The sequence below is a fragment of the Mirounga leonina genome, unplaced genomic scaffold (assembly GCF_011800145.1).
Source record: "Mirounga leonina isolate KUSES-001 unplaced genomic scaffold, KU_Mleo_1.0 Mir_129, whole genome shotgun sequence".
NCBI classification, from domain to species: domain Eukaryota; kingdom Metazoa; phylum Chordata; class Mammalia; order Carnivora; family Phocidae; genus Mirounga; species Mirounga leonina.
This window is the reverse complement of record NW_023270323.1, coordinates 46,740,177-46,753,696: the sequence shown is the minus strand read 5'-3', so window position 1 is coordinate 46,753,696 and position 13,520 is coordinate 46,740,177. Positions and strand designations below refer to the sequence as shown.

General features: G+C 38.8%; 1 long non-coding RNA gene across 1 annotated transcript; it reads left to right on the top strand.

Annotated features, from left to right (window-relative positions):
* The first annotated feature begins 2,068 nt into the window (after positions 1-2,068).
* Positions 2,069-12,229, top strand: LOC118010575. Its single transcript, XR_004679244.1, has 2 exons — positions 2,069-2,472; positions 9,818-12,229. It is a non-coding gene; the product is annotated as an uncharacterized LOC118010575 (long non-coding RNA).
* Positions 12,230-13,520: the final 1,291 nt, after the last annotated feature.

Below are 13,520 nucleotides of genomic sequence, written 5' to 3'. Positions count from 1 at the left end.
TCATGATCCCGGGGTCCTGGGATGGAGACCCGCATCGGGCTCCCTGCTCAGTGGGGAGCCTGCTTCTCCCTCTCCCTCTACCTGCCGCTCTCCCTACTTGTGCGCTCTCTCTCCATCAAATAAATAAAATCTTAAAAAACAAGACAAAACAACCAGCCTTCAATTACCGTATACACTCAATAAATAATTTTTTTTTAATTTTTTTGTTTTAAAGATTTTATTTATCTGCTTGACATAGAGAGAGAGTGAGAGCAGGAACACAAGCAGGGGGACTGGGAGAGGGAGAAGCAGGCTTCCCGCTGAGCAGGGAGACTGATGCGGGGCTCGATCCCAGGACCCTGGGATCATGACCTGAGCCAAAGGCAGACGCTTAACGACTGAGCCACCCAGGCGCCCCATCAATAAATACTCTTTTCTTTTGGGGTATAACTGACATAACATTACAGTTGGCCCTTGAACAATGCAGGGATTAGAGCCCCTGATCCCCTACACAGTCAAAAATTCACATATAACTTTTGACTCCCCCAAAGCTTAACTACTAATAGCCTACTGTTGACCAGAGACCTTACTGATAACAGTTGATTGACACGTATTTTGTATCTTTTTTTTTTTTTAAAGATTTATTTATTTATTTGAGAGAGCGAGAATGAGAGAGAGAGAGAGTGTACATGAGAGGGGGGAGGGTTAGAAGGAGAAGCAGGCTCCTCGCCGAGCAGGGAGTCCGATGTGGGACTTGATCCAGGGACTCCAGGATCATGACCTGAGCCGAAGGCAGTTGCTTAACCAACTGAGCCACCCAGGCGCCCTGACACGTATTTTGTATCTTATATATATTATATACTGTATGCTTATTCTTACAATAAAGTAAGCTAGAGAAAAGAAAATATTAAGATCATAAGGAAAATACATTTATGGTACTGTACTGTAAAAAAAAAATCTGTGTTATAAGTGGACCTGCACAGTTCAAATCCATGTTGTTGGAGGGCCAACTGTATAGAGGTTTCGAGTGTCCAACAATGATTTGATATTTGTATAAATTGCAAAATGATCACCACAATAAATTTTTTATTATTATGTTAATCACCATACATTACATCATTAGTTTTTGATGTAGTGTTCCATGATTCTTTGTTTGTGCATAACACCCAGTGCTCCATGCAGAATGTGCCCTCTTTAATACCCATCACCAGGCTAACCCATCCTCCCACCTCCCTCCCGTCTAGAACCCTCAGTTTGTTTTTCAGGGTACATAGTCTCTCATGGTTCGTCTCCCCCCTCCGATTTCCCCCCCGCTTCATTTTTCCCCTCCTGCTATCTTTTTTTTTTTTTTAACATATAACGTATTATTTGCTTCAGAGGTACAGATAAGTGATTCAACAGTCTTGCACAATTCACAGCGCTCACCATAGCACATACGCTCCCCAATGTCTATCATCCAGCCACCCCATCTCTCCCACCCCCCACCACTCCAGCAACCCTGTTTATTTCCTAAGATTTAGAATTCCTCATATCAGTGAGGTCATATGATACATGTCTTTCTCTGATTGACTTATTTCGCTCAGCATAATACCCTCCAGTTCCATCCACGTTGTTGCAAATGGCAAGATTTCATTCTTTTTGATTCACCACAATAAATTTATTTAACATCCGTCACCTTACCTAGTTGCAAAAGAAACTTTTTTCTTGTGATAACTTTTAAGATCTGTTCTTTTGGCAACTTTCAAATATGCAATATGGTATTATTAACTGTAGTCTCCAGGCTATACATTACTTTGCCATAACTTATCAATTTTATAGCTGAAAGTTTTGACCCCTTTCACTCATTTCTCCCACCCCTCATCCCCTGCTTCTGGCAACCACCAGTCTGTTCTATTTATTATTTTTAAAGGTTTATTTATTTATTTCAGAGAGAGGGAGAGAGAGCATGTGCACGAGTCAGGGGAACAGCAGAGGGAGAGAATCTTCAAGCAGACTCCCTGCTGAGTGCGGAGCCCGCAGTGGGGCTCCGTCCCACGACCCTTGAGATCATGACCTGAGCCGAAACCAAGAGTCAGACACTCAACTGACTGAGCCACTCAGGCGCCCCCTGTTCTCTATATTTATGAGCGTGGCTTATTTCTTTGTTTTTGTTTCTCAACAGCTATTTTTTCAGTACCCGGTGTCACTAGGCACTGTACCACCTCAGAACTACCTAGGCTGTGGGGATAGGAAGGCCCCCTTGAGGAAGTCCCCTGTGAGGCCAGGCACGGAGAGCAGGCAAGAGGGATAGAAGGTGCACAAAAATATGGCTAGTGTCTTCAGTGCATAGCTATGTCTAATCAGGCTAACACATCCTATTCAAACAGGAATATCAGAGTGCATTTTCATGCCTGAGAACCCTTCCCCTAATGCTAGAGCAGATTGTCTCCAGCCTTCAATATTGAGTGAATTCCCCTTTGCGACGTTTCTGCCGGATCTAGAGAATCATAATTGGTAAGAGTCTCATGCCTATTTTGAAATGGTATGTATGATGTCTCTGGTGGTGCCGAATATTGAACTTGCTTCCTCGGAAGTGTAGCTTCAAGGTATTGTTTCTTGCTGGAGTTCTGAATTGTGATTTATCCATCTCAGTAGAAATATTAAATAAATCTGAGAAAACTCTAAAACCCATTTTTATTGTAATTTTTCTTATTGAATTCTAGATGTAATCTTAAGATGATTTAGGAAGACATGAAAGGAGAAGTGGTGGTTAAACTCAGATTGAAGCAATTTAAAACTTTTATAGAAAGTTCTATTTGATATAGAATTTCCTAGTTTATTCCAAATGGGAAAAAGTTTGGACCTCCTGAAGGAAAGAAATAGATGTCACAGCTGTTTCCACCTCATTCGTTCCAGTGGGACTCCTATTCTGCCTGAGCCTTGCAAGGTTCCTCCCGGGCTCTCTGAGCTTCCTTCACTTCTTTGAGGCCCAGAGCCTTTCTGTGTCCTGAACGCAGGCCGAGTTTTACAATAGGACTACCCCTCAAAGCCTGGCAGTGTTTTCAGATTAAAGGGGTTCAATTTTCTTGTAAGTTATTTACTTAATTTTTTTACTTTATTGAGGTATAATTGACATATTGGTTTCAAGTGTATAGAATAGTGATTTGATATTTGTCTACATTGCAAAATGATTACCACAATAAATCTACTTAACATCTATCCCCTCACATAGTTTTTCTTGTGATGAGAACTTCCGAGATCTGATCTCTTAGCAACTTTCAAATATGCAAAACAGTATTATTAACTGAAGTCACTATGCTATACATTACTTCTCCATGACTTATTTAATAACTGAAAGTCTGTACCTTTTGACCTCCTTCACTCATTTCTCCCACCCTTACCCCTGCTTCTGGCAATCAGCAATCTGTTCTCTGTGTCTGAGCTCTTTTTTTTTTTTTTTTAAGATTCCACATATAAGTGAGATTATAACATTATTTGTCTTTCTCTGATTTATTTCACATCACGTAATTCCCTCAAGGTCCATCCATGTCATTGCAAATGGCAAGATTTCATTCTTTTTATGGCTGAGTAATACTCCAGTGTGTGTGTGTGTATATGTGTGTGTGTATAGGTATATATATGTGTGTGTATATATGTATGTGTGTGTGTATATACGTGTGTGTATATATGTATATATATGTGTGTGTATAGGTGTATGTGTGTGTATATATGTATGTGTGTATATGTATGTGTGTATAGGTGTATATATGTGTGTATATACGTATGTGTGTGTATATATGTGTGTATATGTGTATATATGTGTGTGTATATACGTGTGTATATATATATGTGTGTGTATATATGTATGTGTGTGTATATACATGTGTGTGTATATGTATGTGTGTATATATATGTATGTATGTGTATATATGTGTGTGTATAGGTGTATATGTGTGTGTGTATATATGTATGTGTGTGTATAGGTGTGTGTATAGGTGTATATATATGTGTGTGTATGTGTGTGTGTGTGTGTATCAATCACATCTTCTTTATCCATTCATCATTCGATGGACACTTGGGCTGTTTCCATAATTTGGCTATTGTAAATAATGCTGCTATAAACATTGGAGTGCATGTATCCCTTTGAATTAGTATTTTTGTATTCTTTGGGTAAATACCTAGTAGTTCAATTGCTGGGTCATAAGTTGGTTCTATTTTTAACTTTTTGAGGAACCTCCATACTGTTTTCCAGAGTGGATGCCCCAGGTTGTATTCCCCTGCACAGTGCAGGAGGGTTCCCCTTTCTCCCCATCCTCGCCATCACCTGTTGTTTCTTGTGTTGTTGATTTTAGTCATTCTGACAGGTGTGAGGTGATATCTCATTGTGGTTTTGATTTGCATTTCCCTGATGATCAGTGATGTTGCACATCTTTTCATGTGTCTCTTAGCCACCTGTATGTCTTCTTTGGAAAAATGTCTATTCATGTCTTCTGCCCATTTTTTAATTGGATTATGATAATAGCCTTCTAACAGGTATGAGCTGTTATCTTGTGATTTTTGATTTGTATTTCCCTAATGATTAGTGATTTTGAACACCTTTTTATGTATCTGTTGGCAATTTATTTTTTTAAAGATTTATTTATTTATTTATTTATTTATTAGAGGGAGCATGTGCAAGCAGGGGGATGGGCAGAGGGAGAGGGAGAGAATCTCCAGCAGAAACTCCCTCCTCCTTCTCCACCCAGCACAATGAGCCCTGTGCCGAGGTGGGCTTGAGATCGACCAAGGCAAGGCTTGATCTCAAGATCATGACCTAAGCAGAAATCAAGAGTCCCACGCTCAGTTGCTCAACCAACTGAGCCATCCAGGTGCCCCCTTTTGGCAATTTATATGTCTTCTTTGGAAAAATTTCTGTTCAGATCCCCTGCCCGTTTTTAAATGGGATTATTTGGGGTTTTTTGTTATTGCGTTTTATGAGTTCTTCAGATAATTTGGATATTAGCCCCTTATCAGATACATGATTTGCAATATTTTCTTCCATTCAGTAGGTTGCCTTTTTGTTAATGGTCTCTGTTGATGTGCAAAAGCTTTTTAGTTTGTAGCCTCACCTGTTTATTTTTGCTTTTGTTGCCTTTGCTTTTGGAGTTTGATCCAAAAATTATCACCAAGATTGATGTCAAGGAGCTTACCACCTATGTTTTCTTCTAGGAGTTTTATGGTCTAGTTATTTAATTTTTTGATACTCGTCTCTGGTCTAACTAAATTTGGCTAAAGTTCTCTTAAAGATCTACATTCCTAAAACTTCACTGTAGATTTAACTTTCTCCTTAATAAAGATAGTCAATCACTGACTATTCTACCCAAAAAACATTTCCTTATCTTCATTAGTTGTTCCATTGGCATTATAACTTACGTCGTCTCTTCATAGAATCAGCTGGAGCTGTTTCTTAAATTTTAACCTGCATACAAATCACCTGGAAATCTTGCTAATGCAGATTTTCTTTTCTTTCTTTTTTTTTTTTTTTTAAGATTTTATTTATTTATTTGACAGAGAGACAGTGAGAGAGGGAACACAAGCAGGGGGAGTGGAAGAGGGAGAAGCAGGCTTCCCACGAGCAGGGAGCCCGATGTGGGGCTTGATCCCAGGACCCTGGAATCATGACCTGAGCCGAAGGCAGACGCTTAACGACTAAGCCACCCAGGCGCCCCTAATGCAGATTTTCTAATTCAGGAGGTTTGGAGTGGGGCTGAGATTCTCTGTTCCTAACAAGCTTATAGGTAATTAATTATAAAGGTGCTGGCTCACGGACCACACTTTGACTATCAAGGACTAAGATTATTTTCTAATGTTTGGACATGCAGCCTACTGGCACAGGAATATCTGATCTTTTACAGTAGACGTATCTCCAAAGAAATATAGGTAGTTATTGTGGTTGTAGAACTGAAACACTTTTATAAGAAAGATCACTATGAATTCTCTTATAAAGGAATGTGTTTCCTACCTACTTGATTTCTTGGAGTAAATCTGGAATGGGCAGGAGGATGGGCTAAAATCGTGATGGGTATTAAGGAGGGCACTTGTGATGAGCACTGGGTGGTCTATGTAAGTGATGAATCACTAAATTCTACTCCTGAAACTATTACACTGCAAGTTAACTAACTAGAATTTATTTTTTTAAAATTTTATTTTGTTATGTTAATCACCATACATTACATCATTAATTTTTAATGTAGTGTTCCACGATTCATTGTTTGTGTATAACACCCAGTGGCAATTGCACTACTGGGTATTTACCCCAAAGATACAAATGTAGGGATCCGAAGGGGTATGTGCACTCCAGTGTTTATAGCAGCAATGTCCACAATAGCCAAACTATGGAAAGAGCCAAGATGTCCATCAACAGATGAATGGATAAAGAAGGTCTGGTATATATATACAATGGAATATTATGCAGCCATCAAAAAAAACCCTGAAATCTTACCAATTACAACAACGTGGATGGAACTAGAGGGTATTATGCTGAGCGAAATAAGTCAATCAGAGAAAGACATGTATCATATTATCTCACTGATATGAGGAATTCTTAATCTCATGAAACAAACTGAGGGTTGCTGGAGTGGTGGGGGGGTGGGAGGGATGGGGGGCTGGGTGATAGACATTGGGGAGGGTATGTGCTATGGTGAGCGCTGTGAATTGTGTAAGACTAATGAATCACAGACCTGTACCTCTGAAACAAATAATACATTATATGTTAAAAAAAAAAAGATACTAGAATTTAAATAAAAACTAGAAACATTAAAAAAAGTATGGTCATAAAATGTCAATAGTATTTTAAATAAATATTAAAGATCAACTAAGTGTTCTTTTAAAAACAATCCCTTGTGAGGCTATAGTATTATTCTAACAATGCCACCAACATTTGCTTGGGAATTAACTAGAGAATTTGTCACCCACCTTTTAAAATAGGCTTGCTAAAATGATGGATATCTTCATCTTTTGAGGATAATTTTGATTTTTTTGGAAGCAGCAAAACTAGTTGGATATAAGACTGATGAATATAGTGGATGGGTAAGCCGGTTATTATTTTGGGTTGAAAGTAAGAACACTATTTGGGTTAAAAATTTACGTTTTGTGGCTCATCATTTTGTAAGAGAAGCCCTAACTGTGCTATGAACATTGTTAAAGTAAGTTTGTGCCCTTTCAAGGTAATTAGTAATTTGAAGACTAATGCTCACCTGAAGATAAAAATTCTGGTTTGTTGGTTAAAGAAGCCAGTCTCATTATTTTACCATCTTACTCATTCCAAGTATTCCTACACAAGATAAAAGGCACCATACTTGAGGTCATACAGCCGGTGCTTCGGAGGTATATTAGGGTTCAAATTCTGACTCTGCTACTTACTATGTGTGTGACTTTAGGCAAGTTGCTATACTCACTTTGCTTCAGCTTTCTTATCTATTAAACGGTGATACTAGTATTATCAGATATCAGATGTAAGATACTATATTGTTTCAGACCTAGTAAGAGCCTAATTAAACCTAGCTAATATTATTACTATCATTATTGAAGGTAATTCAAATAATTCATTGATTAATGTAATCACTTATTGAGTGCCTTATTGCTAGGCATTTTTATATATTATTTAATTCTTTAAATATACCTTCACTTCTGTCCATGACGAATTAACTGCTATGGGAATTATCTTCTGCTGAAAGCGACTAGAAAACCAGACAAAATATGTGAGGCAAGCACTGTTTTAAGACATTGGACAGCAGGTTTCTAGGCTGCAGCCTAGAGCTGCTCTGGATGCACCAGAGCCTGGAGAGCTTGTTGAGTTGAGATGAAACTGGAGTTCAAGGAAGAGAGAGCCTGTCAAGCATATTATAATAGATGATGGAGGTACAGGGAGAAAGCCATACATATCTGTCATGAGATTCCCTCACGTCTTTGATTAAGTACTTACCTCTGCACACATGTGGGAAAACTCCTCAAAACAGGGGAAACAATAATTGGAAATCAGTCGACCTAACAATTCCCACCCAGCTGGAAGAGTTGGTTTTTCCCTCAGTCAGAAGAGAAAACTTACCATATACAGAAAATTTGGTGGAATCCTTGGAAGGATCACACCTTTGGGAAGTTAAATTAACCCTAGAGTAAAGGCTTCTCCGGATCTACCATAGCAAAGCCTAAACAAGCCTCAGAAGAATCAAACTGGGGGCGCCTGGGTGACTTAGCCAGTTAAGTGTCTAACTCTTGGTTTTGGCTCAAGTCATGATCCATGGATTGTGAGACTGAGCCCCCTGTAGGGCTCCACGCTCAGCAGGGAGTCTGCTTGAGAGTCTCTCCCTGTGCCCCTCCCCCACTCTCTCTCTCAAATAAATAAATAAATAAATAAATAAAAATCTTTTTTAAAAAAAGAATCAAACTGATCTGCATGTAACTTAATTGTACACTAGAACAAAATCCAACACTTTATAAAGAATACAACAAGATTCAGCAAGTCAACATAAAGTTCATGATGTTTAGCATCCAATCAATAATTCCTACCAGGAGGAGATGACCCATAACTAAGAGAATAATCAATCAGTAGAAACAGCCGCGGAAATGACAGAGATGAAGAAATTGGTGGACAAGGACCTAGGACAGCTATCTAAATATAGATTTGCTCAAGAATGTAAATGAAAATGTGAACATATGAGGGCAGATGTGAATGAATATATATATTCAAGAAATAAAGTGTGTGGAAGAGAAAAGAAAGTGTGTGTGTGTATTCAAGAAATAAAAAAAAAAATACCATATCTGAAGAGAAAAATACACCAGGTGGGAGTAATAGTAGATTTGGCAGTGCAAAAGACAAGATTGGTGAATTTGATGTACTTATACGCTATCCAAAATAAAGCACAGACAGAAAGAAGGAAACAGAATCCATGTGACCTGTGGGACAGTATCAAGCATCCTAATATATGTTTGTATTAGTTTGCTATCGCTGCTGTAACAAATTACCACAATCTCAGTGGCTTAAAGCAACACAAATTTATTATCTTACAGTCCTGGAGGTTAGAAGTCCAACTAAGGTCTCACTGGTGTTGACAGGGCTGCATTTCTTTCTGGAGGCTCTAGAGAGAATCCTTTCTTTGCCTTTCCCAGCTTCTAGAGGCCACCTGTAGTTCTTGGCTCATGGTCTCCTTCCCCCATCTTCAAAACCAGCAACAGTGAATCAGACCTTCACATTGCACCACTCTGACTTTCTCTTATGCTCCCTTTTCCACTTTTTTTTTTTTAGTTTTTGGTTTTCCCTTTTCCACTCTTAAGGATCCTTGTGATTACATTGGGCCCACCAATATAATCCAGAGGTAGCTCCCTTTTTAAGGTCCCTGTGCCACGTAACCTAACATACTCACAGATTCTGGGGGTTAGGATGTAGAGATCTTCAGGGAGCCATTATTTTGTCTTCTACAACATCTAATTGGAGTGCCAGAAAGAGAGAGGAGAAAGAAAGGAGGACAGAAAATATGTTGGGAGAAATAATTGAAAAATTTTCCAAATATGAAAAATATAAACCCATAGACCAATTAATTTAATAAATCCCAAGTAGAATAAAGAAAACTACACCAAGTCATATCATAATCAAACTTGAAAAAACAGTGATAAAGAATCTTAAAATAGCCAGAGGGGAGAAAAAAGGACACATATATACGAAGATCCTTAGATTGGAGATACTTAGATAAGAAATATAGGAAACTTCACATCAGAAACTATGCAAGCCAGAAGAAACTAGATGGATATCTTTAAAATGCTAACAGAAAAAAATTCTCAACCTAGAATTCTATACTCAGTGAAAATCTCTTATAAAATTAAGGTGAAATAAAGAAACTTTCAGACACACAAAGCTGGAAGAATTCTTCAAGCAGCAGGCGTCTACTACAAGAAAATTTAGAGCAAGTACTACAGGCAGAAGGAAAATGAAAACAGATGGAAATCTGGATCTACAGAAAGGAATGACAAGCACTGAAATAAGTGAGTAAATATAAAAATGTTTTCTTACTTTTAAAATTAATGGATAGTTGATAGTTTAAAGCAAAAATATATATTGTGCTATAGGGTATATATCAAATGTAGAACTAAAATATATAACAGCAAGGGGAAGGGAAGGAAGAATAAATAAAACGAAATCAGAGACTCTTAACTCTAGGAAAAAAGCTGAGCGTTGCTGGAGGGGAGGTGGCGGGGGGGGATGGGGTAACTGGGTGATGGGCATTAAGGAGGGCACTTGATGGAAGGAGCATTGGGTGATGAATCACTAAACTCTACCTCTGAAACTAAGAATACACTATATGTTAATTAATTGATTTTAAATAAAAAATAAAGTATATAGCAATAATAGCACAGATATTAGCAGAGAAGAAACAGTGTACTGTTTTGAGTTTCTTACACCTGCAGAGAAATTACCTTACCTGAAGGCAGACTGTGATAAGTTGAAGATATATACTCTAACCTGTTAAGCAACCTTAAAAAAAGAAAACAAAGAGGTACAGCTAATAAGCTTACAAAAGACATAAAATGGAATTATAAAGGATGAACAGGGCAGAAAGAAAGGAAAAAAAAAAAAAGGGATGAGACAGAAAAACCAATAGCAATATGATAGATTCAAACTGAACTATATCAATAATCACAGTAAGTGTAAAATGGTCTAAATGCTTCCATTAAAGGCAGAGACTGTCTCATTAGATAAAAAAAGTAAGACCCAGCTATATGATGCCTATAAAAAATCCACTGTAATTATAAAGGTACATATAGGTGAAGGGTAATGGGATGGAGTGAGCTATACCACATTAACACCAGCCAAAGGAAAGCTGAAATAGGAATATTAATATCAGACAAAATAGATTTCAGAATAAAAATTATTAGCAGGGATAATGAAGGTTATTTCTTAATGATAAAGCGGTTAATTCTTCAAGAGGTCAAAATAATCCAAGCATTTATGTATCTAAATGCAGAGCTTCAAAATACAAGAAGCAAAAACTGATAGAACTGAAAGGAGAAACTGATAGAACTGAAAGGAGAAACAGATAAACCCACACAGCACCCCTCTCACAATAATCAATAGAAGGAGACTGCAAAACCAGTAAGTATGTAGAAGACGTGAACAACATTATCAACTGACTTGACCCATTTGCATTTATAGAACCTTCCACCCCCAAACAGAAATGCACATTCTTTTGAAGGGCACTTGGAATATTTACCAATAAAGACCATATGCTTGGCCATAAAACACACGTCAATAAGGATAAAAGGATTTATATCTTACAAAAGTATGTTCTTTGACCAAAGTGGAATAGAATCAAAAACCCATAAAACATAGAATGAAAATATATGACAGCAATAGCAAAAAGGACAGGAAGAGAGAAATGGAGGGGTATTGTTGTAAGATCCTTACATTAGTCATAAAGTGGTATGACTTTATTTTAAGGCAGACTGTGATAAGTTAAAGATGTAGATCGTAAAGCATCAAGCAACCACTAGTATACACCAAGAGGTACAGCTAGTTATAAGCCAAGAGTGAGAATAAAGTAGAATCGTAATAAATACTCAATCCAAAACAAGGCAGTAAGCAAGGAACAAAGAAGGGACAAAACACAAATAAGACGTCAGCTTTAATTCTTATTTTAACTCAAAGAGGTAGGTATCATTTTACAAATAAGGACAAGAAAACTCAGAGAGCTTGAAATGACTTGCCAAAAGGGACACAGCCGGGACGTCCTGGGGCTGGGATTTCAACGCGGGTTCCAGGTCTTCCAAGGTTTATGCATTTTATTGAGGGCCGAGGCATGGCACTATTGTATGCGTGTGTGCATTCTAGCTACTTGGGGGTGTAGAATAATTTGGGAGAACTAAACCGATGTCTTCCCCATTTGTGCATACGACTGCCGTTTAAATTTCTGCATGCCTATTTAACCAAAATGTGTTCGCACTTTTCAAAGGACAGTGAAGCTACACAGGGTTATTTCTTGAGTGTTTTCCTGTCTGTCTGCACTCTCCGTCACGGGTGGGGACATGCCTCGATTCCCTATAACTGAGGAAGTGGCATGAGAAGGCTCCAACGGCATTGTCTTGCTGGCCACAGGACGACTTAAACTATTTCCCACAAATCTCTTCAAATCTCTACAAGCTTTTTGCTCTGTTCATCCTCCAGGCATATACGTATATATAAGCACAGCCCACTAACACGTTAGAAAATATCTTGGAGCTGCACACAGAATGCTAGCTCCTGTGCTAGGTAAAAAATACAAAAAGGCAAAAAAAGATCAATTATGTCCCCTGCCATCATAGAGCTAAAAATCTCCTGAGGCGTCCAAATGATACAAAAAGTCCCACAAATATGTCATTGTAATGGTGTCCTAAGTGCTCTGAAGCCACAGAATGCCCTGGTAGATAACAGGATGACCCATTTGCTACCCCCACCTCACCCTGAGTATTATTACCATGGTAATGCTGCCTGTTTTCCTTTCAAATTTCCAGGCTACGCCTGTGGCTATCCACTGTTATCCACAAATTCAATGGGAATAGCCATTTTTTCTTTTACCAAGCAGACTGAAAACTTTGAAACTATCACAAAGCCACCGAGCCAGAAGTTGACAATAAGTAATATAGTTTAGTAATAAAACAATTCTTTCAACTTTAGCATGCTTGGACCCGAGCGATTTTTTTTCCACAAGGTATTTCTAGTGTAGTCTCTTGAGTAGGAAGGGCTGTCGCCTGCAATTATTTTGAAAGTTATTCAACCTTTCCTTTCCCCTCTGCAAAAAGAACAATAATTTTTAAGAGTAAATATTCAACTAGGAGTTTTTCATTATAACACAGGCTTTAACCATAGGATTTCAGAAGAAAACACTTCAGGCACTCCATTAACAAATGCGTGTGGACTTTATTTTTTTTATTTTTATTTATTTTAGAGGGAGTGCGAGCAGGGAGAGGGGCAGAGAGAGAGCCCCAAGCAGACTCCGCGCTGAGCATGGAGCCCGAGGCGGGGCTCGATCCCAGGACCCTGAGATCATGACCTGAGCTAAAACCAAGAGTCAGATGCTCAACCGACTGAGCCACCAAGGCACCTGGGTGTGGACAGCTGTATGCTGTAACCCACATAACCCACAGCATGTAAGGGGCACACCCAGATCCTACTGCATTCCTCGTGAGCTGTGTCCTGGAGAAACTGAGCCAGGCTTGGCACCTCGGGAGCCCACTTCCCTGTCTCACAAGACCAGATCTCGCAGGGGCTACTTTTGATTCTCTCCAACCACAGCCCACTGGCTGGAGCCCACTGGCTGGAGTAGCTGGTGAGAAAGCCGCCCTTGTGTGGTTCTGAAAAGATCACAGTTCTCTTGCCCCATAGCCTCTCTTTTCTCTGGTAAGAGGGAGCTGGAGACCCCAGGGTAGGGCCTAGGGCTGACCCGCTCACATAGGCCCCAGCCCATATTACACAATACATGCTTAAAAAAGAAAAAAGGAAAATAAAAGGAAACAGAAAACAAAATGGGCGTTTGGCTTCAGATAGCTCCAAGGGG